General features: G+C 35.9%; 1 protein-coding gene across 15 annotated transcripts in view; it reads right to left on the reverse strand.

The window, feature by feature from the left end:
• Positions 1–15,697, reverse strand: part of PEX2 (peroxisomal biogenesis factor 2) — a 54,983-nt gene that overhangs the window by 1,462 nt on the left and 37,824 nt on the right. For 5 of the 15 annotated variants that reach the window (XR_005833695.1, XR_005833697.1, XR_005833690.1 and 2 more), the window contains one exon: positions 9,773–9,844. The exons of 1 other annotated variant lie outside the window; for it this stretch is intronic. The gene's annotated coding sequence lies outside the window, so the exon portion shown is untranslated. Of the gene's footprint in view, positions 1–9,772; positions 9,872–15,697 lie in introns of all 15 variants that reach the window. 9 more of the 15 variants (XR_005833701.1, XR_005833696.1, XR_005833694.1 and 6 more) reach the window with 4 other exon arrangements.

Here is a 15,697-nt window from a genome sequence, read left to right on the forward strand (position 1 = left end):
AGTTCTCAAACCCCATTTACAAGGTTACTCTTCTTAAAAATAAAAATGGAATGTAAAATTGGTACATTTCCACATCAGGAACATAACATAAAAACAATAGTCAATGGCTAAAAAGTGTTTGGGTGGGAAAACAGAGGTAAATCTGAAGCAAAAAGAGTTATTGGTAATAAGCTGCAGCAAGAATTTTGCAGAGGGAACTGCAAGAAGAAGGAGGAGGAGGAGGAGGAGGAGGAGGAGGAGGAGAGGAGGAGGAGAAGGAGAACGTGAAGGAGAAGAAAGAGAAGGAGAAAGGGGAAAAAAACACAAAACACAAGAAACCAAAAAACCATGTCTCTATTAATCTCAGTAATGAAAAGTAATCTAGTAGATTTCAAATGGAGTCATAGAAGACCTGGAGATACTAATAAGTGCCCTGTACAAAGACCTCCTAGACTTGTGTGTGCGACACACACAAGGAGAACAGTGTGGAACATATAGGAGAGTTTCAGCCAAATTTAAAGACAAAAAGAGGAAAGAAACATAGTCTTCCCAGGAGGGGACCTTTCTCTTTTTCCAACTTAACTGGGTAAGAGGTTTTATTTATTAGGGAAGAATATGAAATTAAACTTTATGTCATTATAGTTTAAATGTATATAATTTTGCCTCCTTATATTAAATTCAACTCTTTTTTGTTCTTTCTATAAAGTCCCAATGATAAGTACTCCAAGTTCAGGTACCCGTATATCAGGACATAGGCTCTTGAATCATCTCACGTGACACTGAACCAGGTGGGCATCACGAGGCTAAGAAAAATGAGCAAGTAAGACCTCTTTAGGGGCTATCATAGTAATTAGATTTATTTCAGACTGGGAAGAGGTTGGTCCCTTAAGACCAAGGGTTGTACCTGTGGTTCAGGAATCCAGGTTGGACTCCAAGTCGACCACTTTCTTCCCAATATTTTTTTTTTAAAGATTTTATTTATTTATTTGACAGAGATAGAGACAGCCAGTGAGAGAGGGAACACAAGCAGGGGGAGTGGGAGAGGAAGAAGCAGGCTCATAGCAGAGGAGCCTGACATGGGGCTCGATCCCGGAACGCCGGGATCACGCCCTGAGCCGAAGGCAGCCGCTTAACCGCTGTGCCACTCAGGCGCCCCCCCCCCCAATATTTTTAACATCCTTGCTCAGTATTTCTTTCGCAAATGTAATTCAGACCTGGATTAATTTAATGTCTTCTTTTATTCTAACAGTATCCCCAAAGAGATGTTATTCATCTCCACTTTCTTTCACCCCTCGACCGATTCTTAATGTCCAGCTACATCAAAATGTTTACTGTTCTTCAATTATGTTCACCCAGTCTCCCCGCCAGAGGCAGGTTTGCACACTTCCTCCCGGAAGGATGCTGGTCTCTCAGGCCTGGATGAGTGCTCATCAGGTGTGTTCTTTCTAATTTGGTGCTTATTACAATGAATAAACACATACTTATCTTCCCCTCGAAGTAAACTGTAAGTGTATGTGGCCAGGATCCAAGACTCCATTACTCATCTCTATATTCCACAATGGAATATCAAGCCTTCCTCATACTGAACACACTATCGATAGTCACTGAAAAGAAATGAATAGTCATGAACTTTAATTTTCCTTATATTAATGATTCAGTGAAAGGACTAAGCAAACAGAATCTTACTGAAGCGGAGTAACTTGTATCTTGCTGAAGAGTTTTCTTAATCAGCACCCTCTAGGGTCTGAACCTATTTTTATTTCTGTACCAGTTAAGTACAAAGTTAAGTAAAGAATAATGCCAGACAGAGAATACAATAAATTCTCACAGATTTCTTATAACCTCCCACCAGGAAACTAATAAGCTGAGGCAGGGGCAGTGGTAGTAAGGAAAGAATAAAATATCCTCTGAACAATGGCTCTACTTAAATATTTCCTTAATAAATGCCACAGCATTTGGGAATTCATTAAAGGGAAGAAGTCTTTTCTATATGTTAACTGCAGCTTCAGCAATAGGAGAGATAATTAAGAGATTCTTTGACTGAAACCCAACTTTCTCAGCAGCAGACTAATAGCTACAATTTTCCTAAAAAGGACTTTCCTAATAACCTGTAAGCTTTCCTAATCCCTGGTTCAGGCCTGTTTTCTGTCTATGAATAAAAATAGAATAGTTCTAGAACCCAACCTGAAGTGCTCAAAATGTAGAATCTCGAAGACAGTTTGGCTAATAAGTCTCTTCACTTGCTGAATATTTTTCTTCCTACCCCTATTTCTTACCCACACAGGGCTCCAATTCAAGATAGAAATTTCCAGCAATAGGCATTCATAATATTTACCCTAAAATTGGGATGTATTTTAAAGAACTTGGATAATTTAGTTTAAAAAAATCATTTGTAAATAGGGGTGTCTGCATGGCTCAGTCAGTTAAGAGTCTAACTCTTGATTTTGGCTCAGGTCATGATCTCATGGGTCGTGAGACTGAGCCCATGCCAGGTTCCGTGCTGGGCTCCAACCTCAGCAAGTAGTCTGCTTGAGATTCCCTCTCTACCTCCCCCTCTACCCCCCCCAAACCAGGCTTTCTCTCTCTCTCTCTCTAAAATAAATAAATCTTTGAAAAAATCATTTATAAATATTATTTGAAAAAAGAACAAATTTCAGATCAATAGAATACATTTTAAAGTAAAAACATAACATCTGAAAAAATGTAGACCTCAGATTTATGAGATCTCAATATTGGGAAAAGATTATGAATTTATTTGGATACAACACTGTTAGCGTTATATGACTCCATGGAATGTTCCAGGTATAGAAGATGAATCAAAGATGTTAAATAATTGTCTGGATACAAAAGGCAAAGCATTGCATGATTAACTCACATTTCTCACAGATAATTTAAGATAAAAATTTAAAATGCTTATATACCAATGTAATAAAAGCAAAGTGAAGGAGAAAACAAATAATTATGTAAATGCTTCAAGTTCTCATAGAATTTCTACCTATAACTTCTAAATTATTGGGCAGAAGGCTGCCTGATAATTTCCTCAAGTTTCATTTTGTGAAATTAGCTCTCTATGTGCCCAATCCTATCAATACTAATGTAGAAAGGGTGTTAGAAATTTATATAACAGCATTAAGAAATCACATGCTATAGCATAGTAGGCTAAAAAATATAGATATTCCAGTGAAACTGTTCCAGGTGAAAACTATTTCTAACTTCCGATGATCTTCTTGATAAAACAAGAATGAGACTCAACAAAGAATGAGAATGTCTTCTCTCAATAAGTTTTCCAGATGGTAGCTACTACACTTGTGGTAGGCACAGCATGATATAATGGGTTGTTGAATCACTATGTTGTGTACTTGAAACTAATGGAACGTTGTGTGTCAACTACACTTCAGCTTAAAAAAAAAAGTTTTCCATGAGCTTTATACTAAATCAAATTTTATTTTATTTTTTTTAAAGATTTTATTTATTAATCAACAGAGACAGAGACAGCCAGCGAGAGAGGGAACACAAGCAGGGGGAGTGGGAGAGGAAGAAGCAGGCTCATAGCGGAGGAGCCTGATGTGGGGCTCGATCCCATAACGCCGGGATCACGCCCTGAGCCGAAGGCAGACGCTTAACCGCTGTGCCACCCAGGCGCCCCCTAAATCAGATTTTAAATTTGGCACAAATGCCAAAAGATATTTGAATACTTTGATCAACTTTCAATTTTTGAAAGTAGGTATTTGTATGTATATATGGATGTGCAAATGGAAAGTTTTATTCAACAAATGTTTGATTGTATACAAACATGTGATTTTGATTGCATAAAAACGTTTGATTTTGATTGTATACAAACATTTGTTGTTCAAAAATTGGAAGTCGGTCGAAGTATTCAGTCAAATAAAATGACATATAATAAAGAGATTTAATCAAATCAAAAGAACATTTAGGGGATAGAATGCTTCCCTTTGGTTCACCTACTTTTCAAACCCCGGCTACTCATAAGAATTATCTAGGAGATTCTAAAAGTTTGATGCCTAGACTACACTAATTAAATCAGAATCTCTAAAGATAGGACCTAGTTGGTTTTCAAGTTCTCCAGGTGATTCAAGTGTGTGCGTGATTTCAATGTGAGACTCGTTGACCTAGAACAAGTAAGAGATAATGAGATGAAGTTTTCAGTGTGTGCGTGATTTCAGTATTGACCTAGAACAAGTAAGAGATAATGAGATGAAGTTTTCAGTAATTTAACAGGTAGAATCAACACAAGTGGAAGGAGTGATTAAATGGCTTATCCTCTTGATCTAGACATTCAAAATTCGTTCTCTAAAAGCTGTCAGTCTTTCAAAAGCTCTTGCATGACCTTGAACAAGTCACTTCAACTCTTCATGCCTCAGTTTCTGATCTGTGAAATGAGGATTATCATATAAGGATTAAATGAATTATCTTGTGCAAAGTATTTAGTAAGAGTCTGGCAAAATACAATGTAAGTATCATATAGGTGTTTATTCACTTTTTTTTTTTAAACACAAGCAATACATGCACCATGGGGAGAGGAATGCAAGCATAAATATGCAAAGAAGAAATATTTATATACCCAGAGATAATTGTTATTTATATTTAGGGCATATGACTCAGCACAAATAATCATACTTAAATATCTGGAGTCAGACAACACTTTTTTGAATCCTAGCTCTGTCCCTTCTTGGTTTTGTGAATGTAAATCGTATAAACTATCAGTGATTTTCTTTGGTATTATATCATTTGACTGTTTATGTGTTAGCATATCATGTTTATTTTTCGTTTCCCCACTACAGAATGTTAAAGCTCCAAAGAGACAACAGGAACATTGTCTTGGTCACCCATGCTGAGCCCCGGTGTCTGCAAAGATGTGTAAAGCCCTGCCTGCGTACATGAAAGTTGTTTGACGAATATTTGTTGACTGAATAAATGCTTAGATCAGACAGGCATTCCTTGTCCTCAAGATTATGTAATTCTCTACCTGGAATTTTATTTTTATTTGAAATTCATCACACAATGTTGGGTTTTTTCCCCTCAACAGTAAGCCAGCTATTTCAGTATCACTTATTGAATATAACTGTGGCTATTGCATTTGAATTGCCACCTTTATCATGTTTACATTGTTACATATATATGGTTCTGCTCTGGGCTTTCTTCTGTTGTGCTAACCTGTCTGACTATGACTTAATTGACTGCAGCCGTATACTGCCTTTCATTCCAGAAAGAGCATATCCCCCTTATTGCTCTTCTTCAGAATGGTACTGCCTATTTTCACATGTTTCTTGTTCCAGATGACCTTTAGAATAACTTAGTGAAGTTTAAACATAAATCGTTTCAGTATTTTTGGAAAAAAATGAAAACTCGATTCTTATTTTACATGTTACACCAATATTCAAAATGAATTATAGAACTACACATAAGAACTAAAAACATAAGAGCTAGAAAACATGCTAGAAGAGAATATAAGAGAAAGTCTTTAGACAGGATACCCACATCATGAATCATAGAAGAAAAACATGATAAACTGGACATCAAAATTTGACTTGCTTATCAAAAGATGCAATTAAAGAAATGAATGAAAAGACAAGCCACGGACGGAGAGAAATATTTGTAAAACACATAATTGGCCAAAAATGTATATCCAGAATTTCTAGAGAACTCTCATAATTCAATATTAAAAAGACAAAAGAATAAAAAAAATGAGCATTTTAAAAAGATATAAATAATCAGTGAATACATGACAAAGTGTTCAACATCTTTGGCCATTAGGAAAATGTAAATTAAATCTACAATTACATAGCACATCTTTAGAAATACTAAAATTAAAAAGACTTGGGAGGGTAAGTGGAAATCTCATATATTGCTAGTGGAACTTCAAAATCAGAGTCACTTTGGAAAACAGTTTGGTAGTTTCTTAATGAAAGTTAAACAGAGGGGCACCTGGGTGGCTCAGTCGGTTAAGTGTCTGCGTTCAGCTCAGGTCATGATCCCAGCATCCTGGGATGGAGCCCTGCATCGAGCCCGGCATCGAGCCTCGCATTGGGCTCCCTGCTCACGGGGGAGTCTCCTTCTCCCTCTTCCTTTGCCCTTCTCCCTGCTCATACTCTCTCTCTCAAACAAATAAGTAAATAAAATCTTAAAAAAAAAATTTAAACAGAAAGTCCATACAAGGATTTATCCACTAATATGCACAGCAGCATTATTCATGATAGCCCAAAATTAAAATAACCCAAATGCCTGTTAGCTAGGAAATGGATAAACAAACTGTTGTCTATTTATACAATGGAATACTATTTAGGAATAAAACAAGAATGAACTACTGATAAACGCAACAATGTGGATACATTTCAGAATCATTATACTAAGCAAAAGGAGCTAGACACAAAAGATTACATTGTATACCATTCTATTTACATGAAACTCTAGGAAAGAGAAAGCTGTAGCAAGTCGAAGATGTGGAGAGAAGAAGGGGGTGACTGGAAGAGGGCATGGAGGAACTTTTGAAAGCCCCAAAGTTGGAATGTGGTGGTGGCTGCATTACTCTGCTTTTTCACCAAAAGTCATCAAGATGATGACTGAAACAGCTGAATTTTGTTTCATGTAGTTTACATTTTAATTACAGGTCAATAAATTGTGAAAGGATTATCTTGGTATTTTGCATAAATTACGTACTTGAAGAAGAGTTGAAATCTAAAAATACATTACACAGATATAAGATATAGATAGATAGATAGATAGATAGATAGATAGATAGATAGATAGATGTAAATATTTTATTGTTTTCTCCATAGAGGTCTATTCCTGGGTAGCTTCTATTTTGCTTATTATTTGATATAGACTTTATTTTCTGTCATATTTTAACTTATTAGGAACTGAATTTCAGTGGTGAAAAAGGACTTTTTTTTTTTTTTTTTACCAAGGAACTTAGATTGAAGTTAGTATGTAAGAAAGCTATTGAGTTTGTTATGTGACCAATTTAATGAAATCTCTTGCTAGTTCTAATGGTTTTTCAGGTAATTCTCTTGACTTTTTTTCCATGTGGATAAATCATATCATTTTAAGATTTAAAAAATTGCTCCTCTCTTTCCAGAATTGTAAGACCTCATTTCATTTTCCGATTGCATTACTTAGCATTTCCAGAAAGACGTTAAATACTAACAGTGAATTGAGTACCTTTGCTTTATTCTTAACTCTAAATGGAATTACTTTCTATTCCAACATTAAGCATGATGACAGTTATTATGATGACATAGATGTTTATATCAGGTTAAGAAACTATTCCTCAATTCCCTTTTGCTAAGCATTGTTTTTGTTTTTGTTTTCTAACATGAATATATATTAAATTTCTCAATTGCCTTTAGATCATCTATCAAAATGATCTTTGATTTTGCTCTTTTGACCTATTAGGAGAATTAATTATATTGATTCTTAATATTATAGTTGAACTCTCGTTTTCCTATATTGCTTAGTTTATTTGCTATCATTTCATTTAGGAGTTGATCTATTTTCAAAAGGCAGATAGTTTTATTTTTTGTCACTATCTCTTGTTAGGTTTTGTTAATAGGGTAATTTCACTATTGCATTTTTTAATTTATATTAATTTAAAAATTTCCCCTATTATTCTATGGAACATTTAAAAAGAATGGGATTTACCTTTTTCTTGGAAGTTTTGAATAATTTGATTATAAAACAGTGAATCACAAGGCTTTCAAAGAAAATTCTTTTATAGGATTTTAAATATCATGTTTATTGATCTATTTAGACTTTTTCTACTTTTTTTTTAAACTTTTTTTCCTTGACTCAGTTTTGGGATCTATATTCTCCATCAATATCATAAATTTCTCAAATTTTCAAAATTACTATTCAATTTTATTTATAACATTTCCATACACTTCAAAAAAATCTGTCCAATAACTTTGGTTATATCAGATCTCTTTTTTCATAATTTTTAAAAATTTGTTCCCTTTCAATCTCATTCATTTTCTTTGTCTCTCTCCCTCTGGGTCATGGATGAACCTCATCAGATGTTTTTTCTTTGATTAAAAAAAAAAAGAGCTTTTGAATTTGTTAATTTTACTTTTTTTGTTTTCTGTTTTATTTCTACTTGTATTGGTAAGAGTATATTTCCCTCCAAATATATTTCTATGTGGCCTAAGATTTGGAGCAGAGGCTTTTAGCTCACCTTTTTAACTAAATAATGGAATCCTGATATTAATTTGGACAGCAATATGTTTTGTCTGAAAACCACCTTCTTCACTCTCCTTTGTAGTTAGATGTGACCATGTCCCTAAACCTGGCTAACAAGAAACGTAAATGAAAGGCGGTGGGTGGCACTTTCAGATAGACTTTTTAAGGAAGGTACCTGTTGACTTTGCTTCCCTACTTCCTCCTGCTGGAATTGTGGATTTGATGGCCAGACATCCAGTAGCCACCTTGTGACTTTGAGACTGGAATCAATGTTCAAAGGATTATAAAGAAGGATAGCAGAAGGAACGTGGGTCTTTAATGTCTTATGAGACCTCCAAATTGGCCTTGGAATGCTTACCTCTGAAATTTTTTCAAATGAGAGAGAAATATACTTGCCATTATTATCCTGTTCTCACCAAGATCTATTCTCAACATGATAGCTTCATTAACTTTTTTAAAGGAAAAATCAGATTATAGTTCCCTTTTGTCCTACCTCTTATTATTTGTCTTGCATTCTATATTGTTGATTATTTATATTGGCTCTTTGTGGTTTAATAACTTTGTTAGTAATATCTTTGGCTATGCTTTAATTTTTGGTCTTTTCTGTCATTTGGCTTTAAGTATAACTTGTAAATTGCTTATTATAAAGTTTAATTGTTTGTTTCAATTCCCCGTTTACTAATATAGTTACTTTTATTGAATACTTATGATATGCACTATGCAAGGCCCTTAGATGTTTTTTTCTTGTTTTAATCCTTAAAACAATCATAGATTTTGTCATAAATTATCAGAAATACTTTTATCACCATTTTGCAGATGTGAGAACTGAGGCTAAAAAGGGTGAAATGATTTGCCTAAGATAAAGCATCTGGTAAAAGGTGAAAAACATTTGAATCCAGCAATTGGATTTTTTGCTGCCTCAGAAAGCCCGAAATGTATACACATGTATTATGGGAAGTACTGTTTTATTACATATGGAATTATCATATGTTTGTGATATTTTGCTCAGTAATTTTTTATCTTTTGTTTTGCTCAAATTTTCCCCTAATCTCTGTAAAGAGCTTCATTTCCTGAAAGCTTGTACTAATAGATAAAGTCAGAGATTATCTGGAAGAGCAGGACTAGTCCTTTCTAGACCAGAACAGCTTGGAATAATAACCTGGTTGTCAGGATGCTTACTATTTCATGTAGGAAAAACCAATGAGCCATTAAAGTCTTACAAAGTGAAATATAGGCAAAATATAAGTGGAAGTCTCTAATTATTGTCTAATTTGTGAGCCAGTAATTTAAGGTCAATATTCACTAACCACTGGAAGTCTGTGTTCTTTTTCCTTCAGCATATGTGCCTCCGACAATGCAACTAGTGTAGCTTCTTGATTCCCCTCCTTTTTTAAGACTACTTGTAATTCAATGGTATTCTCACACTCATACCCTGAGTCCCTTGCTAGAACATTAAAGTGGAGGTGCCATGAGGTCCCTGGCCTGAATTTAGTGAACTGAAAATGTAGTAAGAGTACATAAATAGGATAAAGAACAGATAGAACCGATTCTTGGAGAACAAATTTTTACAAGCTTATTGTTTTGGCAAATAGGCACTTACTCACTAGACATTGGTGATTATCAATTTCTTCCAGGGACGAAGTAATAAACGCTGCCTTCATTCGTCAGTGATCTGCTTTGGGGACAGGGAACTGTTAACCTTGAAAGTGAATACACACTATTTACATTCTTACATAAATCTGATCAAGAATTATCAAGGAGGGGGAAAGTTTCAGCTCAACACATACAAAAAAACCACATATAATGTCACTCTCAATCTTTGGCATCAACAGAATATTTTGCAAAATATTGCTCATGTCCTTCTGCTTTAGAGATCTCAGATGGCATCTTCTTTTGCATATAATTTTGGTTTTGGAGGAAGGAGTCAGATAAGAAATAATTAGAAATAGAGAAGAAAACTGAACATTAAGATCGGTGTATGAAAATTATGAAAGATCAAGGTGACAAGAGAATATTTTAACCAGATATAATTAATTTCACAGTATATTTCCCTAGATTTGGCTTGACATGCAGGTGTGACCCCAGAGTTAGAAAATTTTCATTTATCTGAAAAGGTGATGTAATAGAAGGTATATAAACTACCCTATTTAAGATCAAAAGCATTTTGTTGTTGAAAGTGTTTAAAAAAGATCACCTTTCAGAGTTATTTTGCGATGGAATTGACCTAGAATGAAGTTTATGACTTCTGGAAAATTAAAATTGTTAGAATATGACAGTTTCAAGTTTTGGTGACAGCCACATTAAAAATCAGTGTGGAAGACTGCTTTTTGCTCATGAGCAAAACAAAGAGAAAGATAATGCAATGACCTTCTCCTCATTCTCTTATGAGTAGGATGAAAGTGCAACTTTTCTTTGAAAGTAATTATCCTAAACCATAGCCTAAAAAGTTTTGAATTACATTTTAAAACATTAAATGAATACAAATGATTCCAGATTGAAAAGACAGTGTTTTTCTACAAGAAGAAAATAATCACTGTCAAAATGTCACCAACATTCAATTCAAGCATCATATCATTAATGGTATTCCTAGACACGGGGCAGGGGGGGACTATAAGTATAAGTAAGATATCCTTCTATCTTTAAGGAATTTTCAGTGGGGGAGACACACAGATCATATGTAAGTATAAATCAAAGCAGAAAAAATTCCCAGACTTCTTCGCAGGTGCACCCCCTTCCATACCAACCCCTACCCCTGCACACAAAAATTCACACCTTATAGGTTTTTATGTGGTGATATTCCTCAAGGACGGGTCCTTGGCTCTTATCCCCTCTGATACTATATATTTTCTAAGAAATTAAATTTTTAGGCCAATGAATCTCAAATTTACATCAAACACAGACTTCTTCCCTGGTCTTAAGTGTACCTTAAACAGAAGTTTCCCCATTCTGAAAGAATCTTCTCTCTTACACCTGATCTTCCAGTGTTCTGTCTTGGTGGATGGTACCACTACTCATTAGGCATAATCGCAAAACATTGACATCTTCCTCTCTCTCACCCTCTATATCAAACCATCCCTAAGTCTAGATGATTTCATGATCTCAATATTTCTCAAATATGTACACTTCTTTTTATCACTACCACAACCCTAGCTACCAATTCTCACCTGAGCTACAGTAGTTTTAGGAATGGTTAGTCTGCATCCTGTTCTGTCATCCTCTGATAATTTTCCATATTACCACCAGAGAGTTCTTTACAAAACTGTGTCACCTCCCTGCATAAAACTCATCAGAGGTTTTCCATTTCTGTTAGAATTAGGACAAAATCTGGATGGGTACTCCTTGTCACAACAGATTCTTTCACATCATTCAGCCCTTGCTTTCTGCACTTTAACCTCTCTTTCAGTTCCTTAAATAAGCCATTGTCATTCCCGTCATGAAGCTTTTTGCATTCTCAGCCCCTCTACCTGTGATGTTTCTTCCCTCTTCCTTCCAATTAACTCCTAGTAGTCCCTCAGATCTGTTTGCCTGTCAATTCCTCAGCCAAGTTCATCCCAACTGTCCAAGAAAAACTAGTTATACATTCTCACAAAACACTCTCCTCTCTTACAGAGCTTTTTTCTTAGTTCATGTCACTTTTTCCTTATATTTTGGGGTCATTATTTGATTAATACCTGTCTTCTCCATTAACCTGAGCTCCATGAGAGCAGAAACTCTCACAGGACAGAGCAGAGTGCCTGGTTCACTCGAGGTTTTCAATAAACTTTTGTTGAATGACTTGATGGGTGGAGGAATGGAGGAAAAGATGATTGAATGAGTAGAGGGATAATCAAGATGAATTAAAAGTAGAGGGAGAACTGATTTAATTCTGAAAGTAGGATCAGGATAGGTTTCTTCATGTGATGGCTTTTGAGTGAACCTAATAGAAAGTTCTTCTAAGCTAGGGGAAGAAAAGTTTTAAAAAGAGTATAAAAGTATTTAGATGTTGGCATCACAAATTAGCCGGTATGGCCAGAGTAGGAATCTGTGAGGTATTATGTAAAGAGCATATGATGACATGCTAAAAATATTTTTGGTTGGCAGTGAGAAACCAATGAAAATTTGGAGGAGGGATGTGTCATTATCTGACCTATTGAAAGATAAGCTGAATTAGAAGAATGGACTAGAGAGTCAAGAGATCATAAAGAGAAAAACTAGTTGAGAGGCTACTCAGGAAAGAAAATGAATGTCCCAGCTAGGGCAATGGAATTGAAGTTGGAAAGAAGAAAAGGGCTAAACGCATTTCAGAGATGAGCTATATTGTGGGTGACCATATGAATGAGGGGAGAGGGATGTGATGAGGTTGAAGATGACTTGGACTTCTCTGACCTGTGTGAGAACGTAGATTGGATACATTATAGGACCATAGTGGAGAGGACCAGGATTAGAAAGAATAATCCTGGTGAGATAAGATCAGATTGGGAAAAAAAAAATGAAAATTGGATACACCACTATAACATTCTTAGAGATGATTGGCAGGTAATAATTGCAGTCCTGTCCTTAGATCCTGGCAAAGGAGTCTTTGCCCTGGGACCCACAACTGAGAGGTGTCTGGTTTGGATATGCTTGCCCTTGGCGGGGACTTCACAGGTCCAAGAGGGATGTGCCCTGGTGTCCACTGCCCATGGATAGATCAACTCTGGGTTCCTGAGACCCTTTCATGTCATGATAAAATAGCCCCAAGCCCACTTCTGGGATTGATGCAGCCCTCCTCATTGGGTCCATCCTCTGATGTACCTCCCCTAGGCCCAAGAGATGATCAAAGGTTGCAAGGATATGGTTGAATCCTTCACCTGAGGCATGGAGGTCCTCATGCTTATACATGAGGCCCTATGTGGTATTGGATAGGGCCAGAAGGTAAAAAAGAAAAGGAGAGGGGACAAATCTAGAGTGGTTGCCCCCTTCTGTTATTCTGGAGAGGAATTCCCAGAAATATAAGAGGTTAAATTTGAACCTGGCCTTCCAAGTTTTTTTGGAGGAATACTTGTCAGGATAGAAGAATCAACTATACATATTTTTAGCAGTTTGTTAGGTGAATTTATAATTTTAACATATTTAGAAAAATGGTACGTCAGCTTCCATTAGTACTCTTGAACCAAGCCCTGCAAAGGTTGAGAGAAAGCTTGCTTAAAGATTCAATATGGGGCATCTGTTAAGCTATCAGGACTGGAGATAGAGACTCAAGAGTAATCAGCTCAGAGATATTCACTGACACCGTATATATGGAAGAAGTCTCCTCTGGACCAAGCACAGATGGAGAGGTCATTATGGAGGATTGGATGTGGAACAGACAGAAAGAAAGGAGTCAGTGAAGGACTTAGCAGGAGCAGTCATAAATGTAGAATGCTGCTCATATGAGCAATGAGAAAGGTACAACACCGACATGAAAGCCAAGGGAGAGTTTCAAATATAGCAGGATTATTAATAGCATCTTTTTATAGAGAGGTCAAGCTGGATGAGAACTGAGAAGTGACCAATAGATTCTCAATGACCTTTTAAATAATTGTTGCAATGATATTTTATGGGCAGTCATAAGATCTTAAGGGATTAAGAAAGAAATGAGATAGAGGAAAGTGAATTTCATAAGTAATGAATATTTCCATGAAATATTTAGTAGTGAAGGGAATAAAAGAAACAAATGGGAAAATTTTTATTAGAATAGGAGACAATCAAACTTGTAGCCAACAGTGTAGAAGACATGGAAGATGCAGGAAAATGTAGATAATTGACGGAGCAAGTATAGACACTTGGGAAGTGGCAGTGTTCATAAAGTGGGTTAAAGTGAGTGGCAGAGTTAGCCTAGAAAGTAGGGATTGCCATTACAAGTAAGTTTGGAGAGAAGTAAGTGATAGAAATTAAGAGAATTTGTACCTGGTGATCTTCATTTTTTCTGTGATGTACAGTATGGGTTGTAAATAGGGATAAGAAAAGCAGAAACAATATGAAGTTATCAATGTAAAAAGAGTAGTAAGTTAACTAATTAAATGAATTAGTGAGCAGTACTGGTCTAGCAAAGGCTGACATATGTCCTGGTCATCAAATAATTCAGGTTTGGTGATGTCACTTTTTGACAACTTTATTCAGAAAGTCAGGGAATTCAAAAAGAGAAAGTAGATTTTTAGGGATTGCCCATGTTTATTTATTTAACCACCTAATATTTATTGTTTTGCCTAATTAATGACTTAGGAAAGCACGGAACCTTTATTGGGGAACTAATTGTACAGTGGCATTAGTACAAAGTCAAGTAGTCGAGAAAATTTTGAATACTTGTGAATAAACAGTTGAAACTTTTCATGAGGATCGGGGTGAGTAGGAAGGAAAGTAAAACCAGATTGTAAACAGATCAGGAACAACTGAACTGTCTCTGCAAAATCTGCATTGACCAACACAATGTCTAGCAGAGAATATATTTTATTTTATTATTATTACTTTTTAAACTTTGAAGTAGGTTCCACGCCTAGCATGGAGCCCAGTGTGGGGCTTGAACTCACAGCCATGAGATAAGACCTGAGCTGAGATCAAGAGTCAGACACTTAACCAACTGACCCACCCAGGTGTCCTGAGAACAGGTTTTAAATAACTACTTGATCAATAAGTTAACGAATGAGGTTGGTCTGATTAAAATTAATGAGTCTGATATAAATGATGATGAGAGTAGAGAGAAGTTTGACCAGGAAGACTGGATGGAATTACAGAGAAGCCTTGGTAGTAGTGCAGGATTGGCAGTGGAAACTCAACAGTAAGGGTCAGAGAGAAAGAATTTACAATTTAATATTTAAGACTAAAAGAGTCTAAAAATTGTAGGTACTAGGGTATGGCTGAATTAAAATTGAATAGGGGTAAAAACATGTTGGATTTCATCCAGGAACTGATATCTGAGTATTGGGCCAATGGTCTACCGGTTTCAGGAATTCCAAGCGTGAAGGGGAACATCCTGAAATTAAGTAAAATCATCATGATAAGAATAGGAATAGAAACATACACAAAAATTGGGAAGAAAAATTAAAGGATTCTGGAGAAGCAAAGATTAACTGGCAACAAGAAAAGGTGGATTTTTACTGTATCTTCTGGTTCTGAAATATTATAAGTTTGGGGCAATGAACCATTTTAATTCGAGAGTTACTGGAAAAGCGGATCATCTGAAGGAATCCAGTTTTCCTTTACAGTGGAGGAGCTGCGGCAGGCAGAATAGTGGTCTCCCAAAGATGCTCACATCCCAATCACCAGAACCTGTGCATGTATTACCTTATAAGGCAAAAAGAACTTTGCAGATGTGATTAAGTTTAAGGATCATAAGATAGGGAAATTATCTTGGATTATCTCCATGGACCCGATCTAATCATATGAGGTCTTGAAGGTGAAACATTTTCCAGTTGTAGTCCAAGATGACGGCATGGGAAGACCCGACACCCTGTTGCTGGTTCTGGGAAGTAAGAGGCCATGTGCAAAGACTGCAGACAAAGACCTTCTCTAGGAGCTAAGGTACCTG

This window comes from Ursus maritimus, unplaced genomic scaffold (genome assembly GCF_017311325.1).
Source record: "Ursus maritimus isolate PB19 unplaced genomic scaffold, ASM1731132v1 scaffold_9, whole genome shotgun sequence".
NCBI classification, from domain to species: domain Eukaryota; kingdom Metazoa; phylum Chordata; class Mammalia; order Carnivora; family Ursidae; genus Ursus; species Ursus maritimus.